This window comes from Crotalus tigris, unplaced genomic scaffold (genome assembly GCF_016545835.1).
Source record: "Crotalus tigris isolate CLP2741 ecotype Arizona unplaced genomic scaffold, ASM1654583v1 scf7180000018168.854452, whole genome shotgun sequence".
In the NCBI taxonomy this organism is placed as follows: Eukaryota; Metazoa; Chordata; class Lepidosauria; order Squamata; family Viperidae; genus Crotalus; species Crotalus tigris.
The window spans coordinates 74330-93115 of NW_024096861.1; the positions used below are offsets into that span (position 1 = coordinate 74330).

General features: G+C 37.3%; 1 non-coding gene across 1 annotated transcript; it reads left to right on the forward strand.

The window, feature by feature from the left end:
- The first annotated feature begins 18624 nt into the window (after positions 1-18624).
- Positions 18625-18706, forward strand: TRNAS-AGA. Its single transcript has one exon. It is a non-coding gene; the product is annotated as a tRNA-Ser (tRNA).
- The last annotated feature ends 80 nt before the right edge of the window (positions 18707-18786 follow it).

The window sequence follows — 18786 nt, forward strand, 5'->3', positions numbered from 1 at the left end:
CCTACTTATGTTTCTAAGTTGCACCTAAAAAGGCTTGATTTTTGTTTTCTTTAGCGTAAACCTTTTCAAATTTAGTTTCTAGAAAATATATGAAAATCACAATGCCCTAAGGTGTTCTAAAAGGAAAGATTTAAAAGCTGAAATACCCTATTATTCACCATGTTGCTTTCCTTATCTCTTATGACAAGAGCAACATCTGTACCTCTTCAGATGTTGCTGAACTACCATCTCCAGCATCACTCTCCATTCAGAATGGTGTCTAGTATAAGCATTTAGTCCCAAACCCTAGGAAGGCACCAAATAAAAAAGAGACACAGCAAAGGTTGGCAAAGGGGAAAACACATTTCAAGTTCAATTTTTTTTTGCAGATTCAAGGATGAAGTTAGCAGTGTAATTTGGAAGCAGGCAAAGGCCCCAACCATCTTGGTAATGTTTGATTTTGCAGGAGGCCTGCAAGGGGTTTTGAAATGTCAAAAGGCTGGCTACTACGCACAACTAAAGCCTCACACTTTTTTTAATGTATGTTACATGTTTTGCACACATAAAAAGGGGACAGGATTGCATGTGTTTTGTAGTATGTGCCGTTTACCTTCTTTATTATCATATAAAGCCTCAAGCACGCATCACAGCACACATCATTGTTTTATGGCTCTTAAGCCATGGATTTCAGCCCAAAGCAGGTCCTCTTGGTTCATGAATGAATGAATAAAACCAGAGACTTCAGAGAAAGGAAGAAGACAGGACTCTCTTATCCAGTGAGAGAGGCACATCTCCCCATTTGGCCTCCGAGCTGTATTGCTTGTGAAGGAAAACCAGCTGGGGGGAAGAAAATGATTTCCTTAGTGGGAAAACCTTAAAAGAATATAAGTGGATGGTTTGGTTCTTGTAAGATTCTTTTCTTTTGCACTTAGCCATCTTATTTTATTTTGCTCTTGGAGATTTTTATTAAGGAAAAAGAACACAGATTAGAATACATAGTGCTAAAAAAGCTATTCTGGAAGTCAGACTTACACTTCCTCCAAATTAGGAGCATCTGGTGAGGAGGGGGGTTAAAAAGTCAAGATAATGACTATGACCATGTAATAAAAGTCCACCTCATTTTATTTGCATCACATCCTTTAAATCAGGGGTCTCCAAGTTTTTCGGCTTTGTGAACCAGTGATGGCAGTGGCAGTAGCAGTGGGTGGGGGGAAGAGAGAGGATGCTCGCAGAAAGGGAGCTTTGTAAGCAAGCGTGCATGCCTTCCCACCACTCACACAAGTAGAGCTGCGTGCATGAGTGCCCTTGCCTGCCACTTGCATGGCCTGGTACCGGGCTGCAACCCAGAGGTTGGGGACCCCTGCTTTAAATGTTTCCAGCATCTCCCTAAAATCTTCTTGTGCAAAGCTAGTCCTTACCACAAAACTGCCATTGCAATTTTGGAATGCAAAACTGGAACTGCAGCACAATCCAGATGGAAACAGATTCATCACTATGGGCTCCTCGAGCTTTGCTCTATTGAGCTCTGATGTAAAGGAATCAAGAAAGCAGACTATGATTTTAAAGTCTTTAAAACTCACCATTGAGTGATTTTTCTTATAACATTAATTACACCTTGGTTTTTTTGTGCTTCTATTAAGATATGCAATATGGAAGAACAGCATTACGGAATGAAACTTATGAGTTGTCTTCCTCCTTTCTCCATTCTTGCAGGATGCTTCACTACTGATGTAAACAATCCTTATAAACCCAACATTTATTCTGAACCAGTATCATTCTGGCTAATGTCTGAAGAAGCATTGATGTATTTAAGATACAGGAAAATGGAGGGAGAAATTCACAATTAAAAAAAGTATAGTTACGACAAGGGAACAATCTACCTGCTGCTACACATCCTGACTGCAGCTAGTCTTGCTTTTGCGCAAAAATGGAAGAGCAAGGAAATTCCCACATAAAATATTAGCATGTGCAGAAATGGACAGGCTCACAATGATATTAAAAGATAAATGTGGATCAGTTTATTATGAAACCTGGGATAAATTTTACCGCTGGAGGAATTTGAAGAGGACGGTGGGGATTAAAGATGAATGTTAAGATAGAAATATATGTTATTTTAGAACAAGTATTGTATATAAAACTTAGATGTATATGTAGAGATGAAGAATTGATTGTAAAAAGTAGAATAATCTGATAAGAATGTATATACTGGAATGTCATGTTAAATCCAATGCTTGTTTGTTTTTAACTGTATTATAAATAAAATTTGAAAAAAAAAGTATAGTTAATTAACTTGTTTGGATTAACCTGGGTTCAGCATGTTCAGAATTAAATTTTTGGTCACTTTTAAACAAGAAGTTTTCTGTCCCTTTCTCTGGAGTGTAAAAAAGGGAGAAGGAGAACCATTCAAAGCCAAAGCCCACTGCAGCTGGCCCATGAAATGCTAAATGATTATTTATTTTACATCTAAAATGGAACTTAACATGTTAAATAACAATATTTTAAAGGAAAAAGAAACTGGTCTATAATGATGTGAATCATATCTCCACTTAGTATGTCTAATGAAAATGATCAGACATTCCACTTAGTTATTCAAGGGTGAATATTAATATTTAATTAGAAAGTTGTCAAGGTATTATTTTCATAGCCCTAATAAGTGCTATAAAAGTCAAAGTAAAAATTATGCAAATTCCAGAACATGTCTTATCTAAATCTATATGAACTGGAAATATTTGGCAAGGGACTTAAATAATACAAAACAGGAATTAAACCTGTCCTGAATTTAACCTCAGAGAAATTCTCTTTATTAAGTGCACATTTACTATTTTCCCTTAACTGCAAATATTCTAAGTTTGTATTACAGTACACTAGCTTCCAATTAACTTGGAACTATAGCAACTTACTAACTAGTATGCAAATGCAAGCTATCTTAGACACTAAAGTGAAAAACAACAATGTAAAATAATATTGGCCATTTAAAATTCAGTTTAATTGAAAGATGATGATGATGATGATGATGATGATGATGATAATAATAATAATAATAATAATAATAATAATAATAATAATAATAATAATAATAATAATAATAATTGCAGATCAATGGTGAGAGGCTGGGAGAGGTTAATATCAAGAGAGGAATATTTCAAGGAGATTCATTATCACCATTACTATTTGTTATTGCACTGTTTCCTCTGTCAACAATACTGAATAACTCAGGACATGGCTATCAAACATCAAAAACATCTGCCAGACTATCCCACCTCCTTTATATGGATGATCTGAAGCTGTATGGAAAAACATCATCTGAAATAGAATCGCTGCTCAACACTGTCCGTATATATAGCCAAGATATTGTAATGGAGTTTGGCTTGGACAAATGTGCCACACTTACTATCAAACAAGGAAAAATAGTGAAAACTGAAGGAATCAAGATGCCCCACGAAAATAACATTAAGAGTCTGGATGAGGAAGAGTACTACAAATACTTGGGTATCCTTCAAGCTGACAACATCAAGCACACTGAAGTCAAGAAAAAGATTAGAGGTGAATACATCAAGAGAGTGAAGAAGATCTTAAAATCCAAACTCAATGGAGGAAATACCATAAAGGCAATCAACACCTGGGCAATCCCAGTCATTAGGTACACAGCTGGAATAGTGGACTGGACTCAAGCAGAACTAAAAGCAATGGATAGGCAGACCAGAAAAATAATGACAATGAATCATGCCCTTCATCCACGCAGTGACATTGATAGACTTTATCTACCAAGGCAAATAGGTGGGCGTGGAATGCTACAAGTACATCAGATGGTTGAAGAAGAAAAAATGGCTTTGGAAGAATATCTGAAGAACAATGATGAAGATGCACTGAAATTAGTATATCAGGAAGGCTTACTAACTACTGGAGAGACCAAACTGGCCTACAAGAAAGACCAAATGAAGAACAGAATAGAGGCATGGGAAGACAAAGCACTACATGGCCAATACATGAAAAAAATAGCTGGGAAAGCAGATAATAATAAAACCTGGCAATGGCTAAGAGCAGGAAAATTGAAGAAAGAGACCGAGGGACTAATTCTGGCTGCACAAGACCAAGCCTTAAGGACAAATGCATACAAAGTCAAAATTGAGAAGACAGCAACAGACAGTAAGTGCCGCCTATGCAAAGAAGCTGAAGAAACAGTGGACCACTTGGTAAGCTGTTGCAAGAAGATTGCACAGAACTGATTACAAGCAGCGGCATGACAAAGTAGCAACAATGGTGCATTGGAAGATCTGCAAAAAATATCATTTGCCTGTAAGCAAAAACTGGTGGGATCATAAAATAGAGAAAGTCATAGAAAATGATAAAATTAAACTGCTCTGGGACTTTAGAATTCAAACAGATAAGCACCTGCAACATAACACCCCAGACTTAACAATTGTCGATAAGAAAGACAAAAAAGTCTGGATAGTGGACGTGGCAGTGCCTGGAGATAGCAGAATAGAAGAGAAAGAACTGGAGAAGATAACAAAATATTGTTGTTGTTGTTGTTAATTGCGAAGTCGTGTCCGACCCATCACGACCCCATGGACAACGTTCCTCCAGGTCTTCCTGTCCTCTACCATCTTCTGGAGTCCATTTAAGTTCACACCTACTGCTTCAGTGACTCCATCCAGCCATCTCATTCTCTGTCGTCCCCTTCTTCTATTGCCCTCAATCTTTCCCAGCATTAGGCCCTTCTCCAGTGAGTCCTTCCTTCTCATTAGGTGGCCAAAGTATTTGAGTTTCAACTTCAGGATCTGGTCTTCTCTAGCACCATAGTTCAAAGGCCTCAATTCTTTGGCGCTCAGCCTTTCTTATGGTCCAACTTTCACAGCCATACATTGCAACTGGGAAAACCATGGCCTGGACTATACGCACTTTTGTTGGCAGGGTGATGTCTCTGCTTTTTAGTATGCTGTCTAGATTTGCCATAGCTTTCCTCCCCAGGAGCAAGCGTCTTTTAATTTCTTGGCTGCAGTCCCCATCTGAGGTGATCTTGGAGCCCAGAAAAATAAAATCTGTCACTACCTCCATTTCTTCCCCATCTATTTGCCAGGAATTGAGAGGGCCGGATGCCATGATTTTGGTTTTCTTAATGTTGAGTTTCAAGCCAACTTTTGCACTCTCCTTCTTCACCCGCATCAAGAGGCTCTTTAGTTCCTCTTCACTTTCTTCCATTAGAGTGGTATCATCTGCATATCTTAGGTTGTTGATATTTCTCCCGGCAATCTTAATTCCAACTTTAACAAAATATAAAGACCTACAAATAGAAATAGAAAGACTGTGGCAAAAGCAAGCAAGGGTAGTACCAATAGTCATAGGCTCCTTGGGTGCAATCCCAAAACAACTGGAGCACCACTTGAACACCATTGGCATTGACAAATTCGCTATTAGTCAATTGCAAAAGGCGGCCTTACTAGGAACTGCTTCCATCCTGCGACGATATCTGTAATACCATCAAACATCCACATCTGCCTATCCCAGGTCCTGGGTAAGGATTCGATAGGTAGACAAAATGCCAAATCCAGTCTGAACATCTGGCTGACTGTGCGATGATCCATAATAATAATAATAATAATAATAATAATAATAATAATAATAATAATAATAATAATAATAATAATAATAATAATAATGGAAGGTACATTGGAGGTCATCTAGTCCAACCCCCTGCTCAGGCAGGAAACCCTATACCATTTTACCTGATGAAGACTTTTCAAACTTGTCATTCCGAAGGTCTCTAATAATTTTAAGAGGGTTAACAGGCAATTCCTCAAAGTGAATAACAAGTGAGGTTTGCAAACTTAGTGTCCTTTAAAAGGCTGCACTACAGTTGCAAGTAAGGTATCTGATCCTGTTGTCTCCTGGCACTCAAACACCAGAAAACTACTGTCCTGCAGTCATGTGGAGCACATGTGGGCAATCTCCCATTCTCTCCTTATCAGGAAAGACTCCAAGGAACCAGTTTACTGATGAGTTCCTTGGTCTTTGCCATAATTGCTTTTATGGAGCTATCTTCACTATATCTCCCTCAGAAATTCTCCAAATCAAAATGTCTATCTGAGAGTGATTTAAGCAAGAAGGCAAACCTATCCCAGTAAACTCAGTATCTCTTTTGGAATTCCACTTTTTAAAGAAGGTGTCCTATAAGGCAGTGTTTCTCAACCTCAGCAATTTTAGGTGTGCACTTCAATTCCCAGAATTCCCCAGCCAGCACTTTTTAAAATTGCTGAGGCTGAGAAACACTGCTAAAAAGCATTCCTGTATTTAGGATTCTAAAAGGAGATCCCTGAGGAAAGATTTCCAACTAAACACATGCTTTGTGTTTAGAAGGCTATGAGTTCAAACATGGCAGACATTTTAAATTACAACTTGGTGGACTTTTAGAGGGACCCTAGTGTCGGTGGTTGTACATCCCTGATGTTGTAAAATGAATGACTTCATGCAGCTTTTCTGTTCAGTATCTTATCTTTAAATGCAGTATTACACAGATGAATTGCAAAAACAGCTCTACTTTCACATCAGGTCTGATAATCAAATTGATAAGGTTCTTCACATATTGCATTGAACATGCTTAGAGGATAGAAGTAAAATTGTATCTGCTGGCATTGACCTTTGCTCCCATTTGACATTACCTGCCAATCAAGGCTGCACAAAGTTTTGGAAAAATTACTTTAGAACATGTCGGAGCATGTACACTACATCTTTCTGTGACTCATTAAAGCCACCCACCTTAGGATGGCATGGTAGCATTGGAGAGACTTCAGGATAGCCATGCATATGTTGTAACGAATTGCAAACAGGGGTTGTATTTGTGCTTCTGCATATTTCAAAGCATGCCTTCCAAACTGAATCTAGAGTGTTGATCAGCCATCTTGTTAATATGTATTCTATATAGGTGCAAACATATATTGTGCAGACTATCAGCAAGAGTTGAATGGACTCTAATCTTGCACACAGTATCTTTCATGCGTGATGATGAATGCCTAAAAGAAATAAGGAATGCAACCATCAAGTACTGTATACACAAGTGAGATCATCACATGTAAATTGCTTCTTATCAAAGATTCTCATCACAGAAACAGAGAAGACTTGAAAAGGAAACCTAACAAAATCTGGATTCAATCATTACTTCATTCTGATAAAAAGGGCCACTTTGAGTAAGGCTAGTATTTGTCCTGACAAATGATTTATACCTACGGGTTCCTACAATTCCCATAAGCTCTTTTCACATATAAAATAAATACCTTCTGAAAAGTATTTACACTGTTAACTCTTCACACTAACCCCTAGGAGCCTGCTGTCCATTTTCATACCCACTTAATTTATAGGACAGATTATGCAGTTCTTAATCATTTTCCACAATTCAGGAATTAACTCTAAGAGAATGATGTCCTTGGTGTCCTTTCTTTTTTGGTCCTCAGATTATGGTCAGCATCGTTTTTCTTAGGCGTGGACTGAATTTCAGAATTTTAGAACCAGTTCTAGTGGTAGACCCATAGTCGGGGTCCATACATTTTAACAGTTAATTTTTCTCTGATTGTTTACACATTTAATGCCAACTGAATGTAGTTTTAGCCAAATGTCACACTAAACCACCAATGAACAAATCAGATTAGGATTTACCACTTTATTCAAATCCAATCAATATGAAATCTCACTCTTTTTGTATGTGCCAGGAAAAAACAATGCAGAATAATCAATAAACATGATAGGAGGATTTCTGTAATTTTCTTTCTTTCCTACCAAGCAACACCTGCTGGCAGGGGAATAACCATCCATTATGTGGGATTCTGCAAGAATAAACACCTTAGATTTAAAAAAAAAAAGCTTCTTCAGTGCAGGAACTATCCTGTGCAATTTCAACTCCCATAATTATAACAATATTTATATTTGGTGAAGAATTCTGGGAGCTGAAGTTCTCACATCTCAAGGCTGGCCAAAATGGAGCAAGATTTGTGAAGATCCTAAAGGCAATTATTATGACTAGTCAGAAGTAAGTAAGCAGTTTATCCAGGTTTTCTAGATCCAAAATTGTCTGAGTGATAGAACATACTTTTGATGGATTAGCAATGGTAACTCTCCATACAGAAGAGTTAGCAATATTATTACTTTTAAGATTCTGTGACTATGTATGCATTTGATATCATAAGACTTTATTAACATTCAGTGAAATTAAAAATGATTGTGATATTATATCAAAAAACAGAACTTATAAATGGGGAGTCAAATTTTCCATTATATTTTTGGGATTGTAATTTTTGCATGAAGTCTAAGAAAAGTGATTTTTATTGTTCTTGCTTGTGAATGATGGATAGAGATGCATTTAAAATATATAATAATTTGCTCACTAGTGCTTTACAGAATGTTATAATATCAACCAAACATCACCATGGAGATATAGTGTGAATTCATTGCTATTATATTTATACAGAGATGGCTAGATGACCTTATAAGACAGTATAAATCACTAGTAAAGAAATTTCCTATGTCTACTCCATGGAAGTATTGGAAATATTCAGTATTTAGTCTGTTTCACCAAATTTCTGCAACAGGAATTTCTATAAACAGTTTGTTTTAAAACCTCATTAAAATCTGCATTGGTTTACACATGCAGCTTTCTCTGTTATATTTACTTGCCATCCATCATTTCCTAATATATGTATTTTATACAGTTTTCTTTATTTCATACATGCTAAGATATAGCATCTCTTATTTATATTTTTGTATGCAGTTACCTCTAATATACAATTGTATAAGTGTCTGTGCAACTTTCCGAAACATGTTTTTAAGTATGCCAGTTGTAAGTTGAAAATTCACTGAGTTGATAAATGAGAGTCCCTCTCCAAGGGAGATGGGTAATTCAAAAATGTGAAAAACAAATAAAAATATTTTGCAACAGATACTAGTGAATTCAGGTTGTGCCATTTATATAAACAGTCCTTCATTATTCAAAAATTGTTTTTAGTCTTTGTGATGTAAAGAGTTGCTGGTGTCTCACAGTATCTATGTATTTCATATCATTCAAACACTAGCTCTTAGTCTAACTAAACTAGTATACAAATACCAGCTAGATGTAGAAGATGGAATGGCAGAACCGATGGGTAGAGTGAAAATGGGGATCAGCCAAGATCCTTACATAGTCATAAGTGAATTAAGTCCAACTGCTCTTGAGTACCATTGACACTAACTTTAACCAAATGTTGAACGTTATTGAGAAAATTCCTATGCGTAGGCTTTAGCAATAAATCAGTTTAATTGAAACTTCACTGTGGACCTGATCTTTTGTACCTGACACTTGTATTCTAACTAAAAATAACTTGGTTTTTATTTTCATAGGTTAGTTTGGCAGACTGATTTCTCCTAAACTAAGCCTATTTATATAAAAATAATTGCTTTGAGGTTTTTATATATATATATATATATTGCTTGAAATGCCACACCACAGTGCCCTCTGCTGGTCCAGTTAAAGCTCAATTGAACACAGTATAAATGAAATTAACTATACGTATTTTTTTAAGCAATCCCATCCTACAAAACCTAATATTTTACAGCAATCTAAGCTTTTTTCCTGATGTCAAAAGGGGTTAATGGCCTAGAGCCCAGCATATATCTCTAGAAAAAAAGTTTCATTACCTGGTGCTTCCCCTGAAAAGTCTCTTCCTTTGGCCACCATTCATCTCACCTAGCACACAGCGACCAGATAAAGGAATTAAGATGTTTCCCAAACTTCGTTGAGAAGAGGTTCTTCAGTTGTAAAGAAAATCATTCACTCAGCATTTCAAGAACTGCTTCTTTCCAGGGAAGATTGAATAGTTCCATATCAAAGTGACATAAAAAGTGTCAGTTTACCAGGCCAGCTGATTTATCTTTGACATCCTTTTAATCATTTTGCAGTAGCTCTCAAACTCTAAAGCAGAGGTCTTTCCATAATCCACCACCAATCCTTTTTCCAACTACAGACATACACTGGCATCTTTTATATACAGTCCACACTCACTTTCCAAAATGTCAAGAGAGGTGTCTGCATTCCAAACTAACATTAAATCCCATGTAGAGCTTCAGTCTCTAAGAAATGGGATATGCCATTTCCATTGGCTCAATGGCTGCCAGTGGTTTGCCAATGGTTGAGTCCTCCATTACACAAACAATGGTCACAGATGCCAAAGGGAGCCGGATTTGCAGGGGATGTGGACTTTAAGGTTTGAATAGGACACCTTAAGCCTCTATAAGTAGTCCTTGGTTAATGACAATAATTGAGACTTGGATCTCTGTCACTAAGCAACATGCTCATAAACTAGTATGTCACATGACCATGGCAACTTATGACAGCATTTTCAGCAGTTCCAGCCACCATTGTTAGCGAATCCCATGCAGTTCTTAAACATGATGTCAGATGATCACTATTTGCAACCTCCTGCTGGCTTCCCCATTGGCTTTACGTGTCAGAAGCCGGCAATGAAGGCCATAAATGGCAATCACATGACCACAGATCACCGCAATCATTATAATTGCAAGCCAGTTCCCAAGTGCCGGATTCTTAACCATGTCAACATAGGGATGCTGTGATGGGTACAACTTTGAGGATTGGCTGTAAGTCTCCTCATTCAGTGCCATTGTAACTTCAGTAACTGAATGAATGGTCATTATCTGAGGACTACCTGTACAATACTCTCTCCGTTGAAACAGAAGAAAAGTTTGGGCTCTCCCAGTGGGGCTGCAAAATGGTTGTTGATAGAAACCATTTTTTCTCCCCTCCTCTTTTCAAAGCCATTCAGCATGTTACATGTCCCCTGGCTCCTTCTTCCCAAATAGCTTGTCATCTCTCACAAAATGCTCTAATATGTGATTATAACAGCTAGGCCAGTGGTGGCGAACCTATGGCACACAGAGCCCTCTTTTTGAGCATGCATGCCATTGCCCCACCCCACCTCCCGCTTTGGCCCCCTCCTCACTAGCAGCCCTCCCGGAGGAGAGTTGCCCCTGGGCATGGCCCACATGGATCAACGCAGCCAAGGACATAGCACCTGGGCAGCGGAGACAAGACTCCGTCCTTGCGCCCTGTCGCACATAGTTGATGCTGCGGGGCCTGGGCAGGGGGCTTGGCCACCATGTGCTGCAGGCCATGGAGGCGGTAGGTTGCCCTGTGGGGAGGTGGGGAGGGGAGTGGGGTGGTTTTGGGGCACTTGGTATCTAAAAGGTCTCAAGATGACCACATTTCTATTCTCCAGGTCATATATAGCTCTGAAATTTCTCTTTCTTCATAAATGAAACCTTAGTTGGTAAACCTAATGAAGACTCTGAAGTAGAGTGCCAGGGAAAGTAGATATGGGATAAGGGAGGAGATCTATTTATAAGATGTGCACATAATTATTCCTGATTTGAAAGTAGGCTGTTCTTTACAGATACTAGCATAAGCCAATTGCGCTTCCATTGTTGTTTTCTATGCCAGATCCTCTTTTACAATTCTTTACTATATTTTATGGAGTTCCAAGAGGCATGATAACGAGCTGGGATGTCACAACAGTGCCAGATTTATTAAGAAGAATATTGGCTCATAGTAAGACTTGCTTTGGGGTTGAAATAGGCAAAGGGAGGTCCCTCCTCCATTTATTTAATTTGCATTGCCACATTTATTTATTTAAAAATTATATTCCTGCTGTGCCTTGTACATGAAGAACACCTGTGCTGTTACAGGGCTGTCTGACTTATCCAACAATAATTTTCCTGTGTGGCTGTAACCACTTAAAAATATGTTATTCCTGGGCGAGCTGAATTCATAAGGGAGACATTCCAGATCTTTTAATAAACAGACATATTAGATGGCTTAAGAGACTGGCAACAGGTGGCAAAAAAATTTAACCTCTTATGATGTCAGTTCAGATATAGTGCACTCCATATACATAATGGAGTTCATTTTAGCAGTTTGGTTTAAGGAGCAATGCACCAAATTCAAGCTGGGATAATTCTTGCTCCAGTTTAAGCTCATTTGACATATCTGAATAATTCAGTTTTGACTTCCATCAATAATACACTTTTTTTCTGGCCAAGATATCAAAAACTATTGCTAAGTGAGCTATCATTGACAGTGGTTTTCTTAACAGTGGAAATGTTAACATTACACAAAAAATAGGACCTAACTGCCCAGGAATGGTCAACTGGCTTGTTTATTATTAGTAGTAGAGCAGGGGTCTTCAAACTTGGCCCTTTTATGACTTGTGGATTTCAACTTGCAGAATTCCTCGGTCAGCATGCCTGGCTGAGGAATTCTGAGAGTTGAAGTCCACAAGTCATAAAAGGGCCAAGTTTGAAGACCCCTGTAGTAGAGAATGTGACTTGCGAAAAAAAAGTCTAAAAATTTAATCTACAACATTTCCAAATATGAGCAGGGGATTAGTAAGTGACTGATATATATGCATCTATACAATGACAATAGAAAACTGCAACCAATTTTTTTCTCCTAACAAAGATTTAAAATTGTTTATTGGAGTATGTTCTGTATCCAGGAATATTTGTGCATTTTTCTTGCACTCATGATATTCTACAATCACATATCATGACATTTGCAAGCCCACCAATGAAGCAAGTAATCATAGGTTGGAGAACTTGACTACCCCAGAGTAAAAGAAGGAAGTGCCTAAATCATGCTCAGGACACTTCATTTCCCTCCCCCCTTCAAAATATTTTTCAGGATTTAACTTCTGGTAACAACATGCCTAGAAATAACTGTGAAAAATGAATAATCTAGTAGTAGGTCTTGCAATAGTCAAAGAGGCTTCTTTTACCTGTTGCTTTTGCAAGTGGCAGACTTAGCTGTTCATACCTCCTGGCCAACTTCTACTCAGCTCTGCCTCACCCTGCACAGGAGGGTCCAAATGCTGAGAATGTCAACTATAGCATTATGTTCAGTTCGAAACACATTACATCATTTAAAAGTGCCTAAGAGGCACAGAGGTGAAAGGCTGCAATGCTCAGTGCAGGAGAGACACCAAGAGAGAGCATGAGTGGATTGGCATTTTCTCCTGGGGAAATCAAAGCAAATTCACCTCTCAACCACAAAGAAAAATTTATTATCAAAACTTCACCCACCTGAACAGTGCTGCTACAATATAACAATGGTGTATCTCCTTCAAAAAAAATCCAGTGTGCCAACAGAAAAAGCAGTATATGGTGGAAGTATAATATATAAAAATAAACTGGAGACTAAAACATATGAAGAACAGCTGCAGGACTTGAGTTTGGCTAGTCAAAAGAAAAGAAGAAATAGGAGTGACATGATAGCAATATTCCAGTATTTGAGGGGCTGCCATAAAGAAGAAGGGATCAAATTATTCTCCAAAGCACCAGAGGGCAGGACAAGAAACAATGGCTGGAGAAGCAATCTGGAATTAAGGAGAAACTTCCTAACAGTAGGGACAATTAACCAGTGGAACAGCTTGCCTTCAGAAATCATGGGGGCTCCATCACTGGAGGTTTTAAAGAAGAAACTGGACAGTCACTTGTCTGAAATGGTATAAGTTGTCCTGTTTGGGCAGGAGGCTGGACTAGAAGACCTCCAAGGTCCCATCCTATTGTATTGTATTGTATTGTATTGTATTGTATTCTATTCTATTCTATTCTATTCTATTCTATTCTATTCTAAACTGAATGCTTAGCAAATGGTTACATAGGAAATAAAACAAAGATATGAAATATCCTCTTCATTGTTTAACATAGATATGCATAAATGAACAAGGAATGTTTGTGATAACCTTAAATATGTGTTAGATGAAGATCTGAATACATGTATATTTTTCTATGCAGATGATGCCATGTTTTTGGCTAAGAGTTGGAATTATTTACAGCAAATGTTAGCCAAGTGACAAGAACTGTGGATCTGAAAATTAATATATCAAGAATACATTGTTGCTTAGTTTAATAGAGAAAACTGGGTGAATGATTACAACTTACACATGATTGTGAAAAGGTAGAGCAAGTTGATGAATTTGGGGAGCTTGATAGAATTTTACTAAAGAAGGGGAAATGAATGGAGAAATGTTTTGAAAATGCTGATACAAAGGGAGGGGGATATTTTGAAATCTGTTGCAAGGAACTAATGCTTGTCAATTGAAGCAAAAATATTCATATAAGAATGTACTTCAGTCACTTTGTTGTGTGGAAATGAGAGCTGGATACATCTGGACAAACATAAAAGTAAGTTGAATGCTATACTTGAAAAATGTGATACTTGAAAATGTGATACTTGAAAAATGTGTGTGATAAAACAGAAAGTGATTGAATAAAGAAAGAAGGGGTGCTGAATGAATGTGGATTGAATATGAAATTAAGAGACCAATATGAGAAAAGTACACTGAGGTGGTTTGATCATATAGAGAGAATGGATGAAGATCAAGTTGCAAAATAAATACAGTATATGAAGGAAGAATGAATGGAATGAGAGGAACGAGAAGCCTAAAAAGGTTGTGGCTGGATGGAATTATTGAGATCTTGAAAAAGAGAAATGTTTAAAGAACAAAAGGCAATGTATGAGGCAGTACATCAGTTTGATAAAAGCAAGGATACACATACACACACACACACACACACACACACACACACATTCATCAAATCAAAGAACATAATATGACTATTCAAAGTCTGCCCTCTGCTGTTGTTGTTAATTATGTCAATCCTATTCTATACTGCATTTTCTTGGAATCAAGCCGGCATGCATCTGCTTTCTGCATCTATAAATCTATTGCCCACAATATGACTTAGCTGTAGAGGAGGCACTTATATGGCCTTTCCTTGTTTAGAAGACTTAACTTTGCATGTTTGGATGCCTTCAAGCTTAAAGCAAAGTGCAAGCTGTTATCTTTAAGGCCCTTGATAGTGTTTCTTGTGCTTTCGGGTTGACAAGTTAAGAGTCCATTAGCACTGGGCAGACTACAAACATTGTTAATAAATAAATGTACTTGGAGAACCTTGCTCAAAGAAGACCAGAAACTGGATTAAAGTGGAGCAGATGTTACTTTGTTAATGCAAAGTCTATTGAATTTTTAAAAGCCACTTGAAAAGTTGGCAGAGACATATTTGATTCAAGCATTCATTAAGCTCCCTAAACTAAAGCAACAAGTGCCCCCTTTTCCACATCTGATAGATGTTGAGACAAAATGTTTTTTTCAGGGTTTTCCTGAGCCTTCAGGCTCCTCCTGATCCTTTTTTAAATTACTGTATAGCAATGACAGTAAACCAGGGAGAAATATGATTAGGTTAAATTCTCTGCAGCTGCAGAGGATGAATGCAAAATTTTTAGCTAAAGAACCATAACTTCTGGACTTAATTTTCTTATATGACACTATGACTTGCAAAGAGAGAAGGGAAGAGAAGAGAAGAGAAGAGAAGAGAAGAGAAGAGAAGAGAAGAGAAGAGAAGAGAAGAGACTTGGAGCAACATCAGATGCTATTGATTTTTGTCTACAGCATTAGCCACTAAGAAATTTGCAACTGCTCTACCCAATTCATCTGGCAGTAGAGGACAGAAATAATGGAGCCTTGAGATACAGAGTAAACAAAATGGAACAGCATACAACAGAAACTTAAACATGTTGGAGGGGATCAACACATCAACAGAAACAAATATGAAACAGAAAGTCAAAGAATCTAGTACCACCTTCAAGACTATCCAATTTATTAGTGCACAGGGTTTTGTGAGCAGAAGGGCCTAATGAAGCAAGCTGCCCCTCATAAAAGCTTATGTCTCAATAAAGTTGTTTAAATCTTCAAGGTGCTGGCAGACTCCATGTCTGCTCTGTTGCATAGGCTGACACAGGTGCAAATTTGTTGAGGAATTTAGGCTGATATTTCCCTTTGTCTATCTGGTAAACAAGTGGGAAATGGACAGAACTCTGGGTACATGTCACAATGTGAACCAAACACAGGTTTTGTTCTAGCATTGTCCCTTCTGAGCTGGACTGAAGCCTTATGGTCTCATATTGCCCCAAAATTCCTATGATACTCTAGCATTCCATAATCAAGGTTGTCTATAATATTATGTACTAGCAAGTCATTTTCAGCTCCTAACAACCACACAGATTTTCTCCATGATGATCTATTCTATCCCTAATTTGTTCTTTCAAGTGCTCCAACAAGGCATTCATAGCCCCTGAAACTGAGTCCATCCACCTTATTGCTGTCATCTTTTTTTTATTTTCTTCCATTTTTCCAGCTTTCTCCAGGCAGCTAGGTCTTCACATAATGTATCCAAATATAATTCTTTATTGGCTAAGTGTGATTGGACATACAAGGAATTTGTCTCCGGTGCATGAGCTCTCAACAACAAAGTGTCTTAATTGAGAACTCTGGGTTGATTTGTTTGTTTGTTTTGATTGTCCATGGTATTCTCAGCAGTCTTTTCCAACACCAATATTCAAAGGCATCAATATTCTTCCTATCATGTTCCTTTAAAGTCCAACATTTATTTCTATAGAGTGTCACAGAGAAATATCATGCTTTCATGATTCTGATCAACAAGGAAGTAAAAACAAAAAGCAATCAGTTGAATATATAGCTTTGGCCACCATCTTTATATTTTATAACCTCTGAGACATTTATTTATCTTGAAAATTGATCTGGCCCAATCCCTCTAGCATTATACAGAACATAAATGCTTAATACTGCCAGTGTGTATACAATAAACCGCACATGCACCACACACCTTGGGAGACTTCTTTTCCATAGCAACTAATATAAATTCTTGCAAGATAAAATAAAACTACAAATTTTAGGGGAGAGATTATATTGACTGGGATCTGTGGCAGTTCTACAATTAAAATCCAAAGGTGGATTGAGAGGAAAATTCATTTTTCAAGATTTATCTTCATCTTCTTCCGGATGGGCCAGATATGATTTGCCTCAGGAATTTCTTGAACCTCATAAATTGCAACTAAACTCGTATTGTAGAGAGCCAGTTTGGTCTAATGGTTAAAATACCATGCTACAAACTGAGAGATTGTGAGTGCTAATCCTACTTTAGCTGTGAAAGCCAGCTGGATGATCTTGGGCCAGTCACTCTCTCACAGCCTAATTCACCTCACAGAATTGTTGTGGGGAAAATAGGAGGAGGAAGGTCTATTGGATATGTTTGCTGCCTTGAGTTATTTGTAAAAATAATAAAGATAGGATATAAATAAATAAAATAAATTCAGAATTGTATTCATATGAAAAGGGAAAGTTGGCTAGTTCTCCTTGCTGTATTTAAAGAACTGAGCAGATCTCTCATAATTAAGAGCAATTCAGGACCCAAGTACATGTTACATTATTAATATTTCTTTTACAAGTTGCTTGAACAAGCCATTTAATTCAGATAGATTACATCCTGTGCTGATTCTATTTTGACTTTTTTTTTTTTTTTGAAAATTGCCCACAATCACAATTATTGTGATTCTGAAAAGACAAGCAAATTATAGTCTGGACAAGAAATCAGCATGTAACTGTTCTCCTGGAAAAAGGGGGCCAGTTTAAGCACTGTGGCCTGTTGCTCATATGTATTTAATTTCATCTGGGATGCATCCAAATTCCCTTCAAATTTTATGTAGGGAAAAGAGTTGTTGGTATGTTACTCAATTTTTCTTTCAGCAGTTGATCAGTGGTATGTTAGGAAAATACACCACATACTATTAACATCTTACTTTTTACTTGAATTACTTTTGTAGGTAGTTGTTTCCAATTTTTTGCACTTTGAGACATAATCTTGGTTTCATAAAATGCCCTAATTGGTCTGCAAGACAAGTCAGACTTAAGTTATTATTAAATGAACTATACTAAGTTAAAACATGTTCATCACAATTTATTGGCTAAACAAGCTACAACTCTAAATTTGGAATCTGTCACTTGACAGAAAATGAAACTTTATAGTATTGCTTCTGATATTGCTAGTTTATTTATTTATTATATCTGATAAATTATATCTGATAAATCAGTTAAAACTCACATGATTAAATAATCTTAGAGGATGAAAAAAAACTTGGCCGGTGAGTGGCAGTGTTGCATGAAATTTGACCAAAGAGAAAAATAAAGTCACATCTACTAAAATTATGAACTGCAAAGCCAGATAAATATTGCCTTTAAAGGTATTCATTTATTAGTTGTACTAGATCCCTTAGTACAAATTCTGCATAAAAGTTCCATAGCAGAGGCATAGATAGACCTTGAATGATATTTAACTGGCAGGCATTAACTTTGAAAATGCCCCACTGAGCTCAATGAAGCTTAAGATGATTTGATTAGCTGCACTTCTCTTTCAAAACAAGTTGAATAAAATGAAAGAAAGTGCAAATATGAAATCTGTTAAGGGATTTAGCCTTCTTTTAAACTCAAACGCCGGGGAAACGAAGTCAAGTATCAGAGTCTCAAAGCACAAAAAATTGGAAACAACTACCTACAAAAGCAATTCAAATAAAAAGTAAGATGTTAATAGTATTTTATAATTACTCTTTGTGAAGAACTAAAGGCTTTTCCTTTCCGTGACTCCTAGAAAACATTCGCACCACTGTCCCCTGGCCTGTTAAATGTGATATCATTGCAGTTTAGCCGCAACACAGGACGAGCTCAGTTGTGTCGAGAAAAGGCAGTTCCACGTCCTGTAGTCGTGGCCGAGTGGTTAAGGCGATGGACTAGAAATCCATTGGGGTCTCCCCGCGCAGGTTCGAATCCTGCCGACTACGGATTAAAAAAAAAAAGTTCCTTTGGAATATTTTTTTTGACAGGAAAGACCAGTTCAGACGCATTTTTAGCAAGAGGGAAA